Below are 2,316 nucleotides of genomic sequence, written 5' to 3' on the forward strand. Positions count from 1 at the left end.
CCCTCCTCCGCAATCAACTTCGTGACGCCTCACTTCGCTCTTCTTGGTCAGCATCCCACATATGACCACATGTGTGCCTTTGGGTGTTTGTGTTTTCCCAACACCATCGCTACTAGTTCGCATAAACTCGCTCCCCGCTCATCTCGTTGTGTTTTCCTCGGGTACCCTTTAGAGCACAAAGGCTATAGATGCCTAGATTTATCCACTCGCAAGGTGATTATTTCTCGGCACGTCACGTTCGACGAGAGTGTTTTTCCCTACTTCTCTGCCGATCACCCACGCTCCTCCGCACCTCCCCTGGCCACAGAAAATCCCGATCCAATCCACCCCGGATCCTGCGCACCTACCTCGTACCGGCCCTCGGGATCCCTGCGCGCCCCCGAGCCAATCCGGTCTCCCCGCCCCGATCCACTCGGCCCGCGGGACCCGCCACCCCTGCATGCCTCGCCTGCGCAATCCCCTCGGCCGCCAACCCCCGCGCGCCACTCCCCTGCCAGCCCGCAGCACCCGCCATCCACACCAGCTAGCCCACTGGCCGCCTCTCCCCGCACGCTTCGCTCCCCTCCCCCTGCATGCAGCCCCACCACTCCACCAACTACCGCCTCATATAGCTCCCATGCAACCGGTACATGCACGCCACCTGTCCCAGCCACTCCAGTCCATGCAGCCCCTCTACCACCATGAGCTGTCCCGGTTACACCACCGGCTAATCTACACGGCATGCGCACCCGTAGCAAGTCCGGCTTTGCACAGCCAAAAGCACTTCACGCCTCGACGCCTTCCATCAGTCCTATCCCCTCTTCCTATCGCGCTGCCCTTCGAGACCCCAACTGGTATGCTGCGATGCTAGAGGAGTATAACGCATTGATGCAGAATAATACTTGCTGTTTAGTGTCTCGTCCTGCAGGTGCCAACGTCGTTACAGGGCAGTGGATTTTCCGGCACAAGTTTCATCCGGACGGCACTCTCGCTCGGTACAAGGCGCGGTGGGTGCTTCGCGGCTTCACGCAACAGGCCGGCGTCGACTACGACGAGACGTTCAGTCCGGTGGTCAAACCGGCCACCGTCCGGACTGTCCTGAGACTCGCCGCCGGCAAGTCGTGGCCAATACATCAGCTGGACGTCAAGAACGCCTTCCTCCACGGCCATCTTGCGGAGACGGTCTACAGCCACCAGCCTTCCGGCTTCGTCGACACCACCTCGCCCTCGCATGTGTGCCGGCTGAACCTTTCTCTCTACGGTCTCAAGCAGGCGCCTCGGGCGTGGTTCACCAGGTTCACGACATACCTGCGGAGCCTTGGCTTCGTCGCATCGCGGGCGGACTCGTCGCTCTTCGTCCTTCGGCGTGGTGCTCACCTCGCCTACCTGCTCCTCTACGTCGACGACATCATCCTCACCGCCAGCTCGGGCGCAGTGCTCGACTCCGTCATCCAGGCTCTTCACTGCGAGTTCTCTATGACCGACCTCGGCGCGCTCCACCACTTCCTCGGCATCAACGTCACCACCACTGCGCGTGGCTTGTTCCTTTCCCAGGAACAGTACGCCCTGGAGATCCTCGACCGTGCCGGCATGCTCAACTGCAAGCCCATCTCCACTCCGGTCGACACGCTGGCCAAGCTCTTCACCGACACTGGCCCGCTCTTCCACGACCCGTCACTCTACCGCAGCCTGGCTGGGGCGCTGCAGTACATCACGTTGACGAGGCCCGATCTCTCTTATGCCATTCAACTGTGTTGTATGTTCATGCATGCCCCCCGCGACTGCCACTTCCAGCTCGTGAAGCGCATCCTTCGGTATCTGCGTGGCACGACTCACCTTGGCCTCCGGATCCATTGCGACGCCGGCACCGAGCTCGTGGCTTACTCCGACGCCGACTGGGCCGGCTGCCCCGACACGCGCAAGTCCACCTCGGGCTATTGTGTCTTCCTCGGCTCCAACCTCCTCACATCGTCATCTAAACGGCAGAGCACCGTTTCTCGTTCGAGAGCCGAGGCCGAGTACAGGGCGGTCGCCAACGCCGTCGCCGAGTCGGTGTGGCTGCGCCAGCTCCTTGGCGAGCTTCACCAACTGCCATCCCGTGCCACGGTCGTCTATTGCGACAACATCAGTGTTGTGTACATGTCGAGCAACCCGGTGCAACACCAACGCACCAAGCACATCGAGATCGACCTTCACTTCGCGCGCGAACGTGTGGCACTGGGTGAGATCCGTGTTCTCCACGTACCGACGAGCTCGCAGTTCGCCTACATCTTCACCAAGGGGCTACCAACGGGCGTCTTCCTCGACTTTCGGTCCAGTCTCCACGTTGACGAACCC

Source organism: Triticum dicoccoides, chromosome 3B (assembly GCF_002162155.2).
Source record: "Triticum dicoccoides isolate Atlit2015 ecotype Zavitan chromosome 3B, WEW_v2.0, whole genome shotgun sequence".
Lineage (NCBI taxonomy): Eukaryota > Viridiplantae > Streptophyta > Magnoliopsida > Poales > Poaceae > Triticum > Triticum dicoccoides.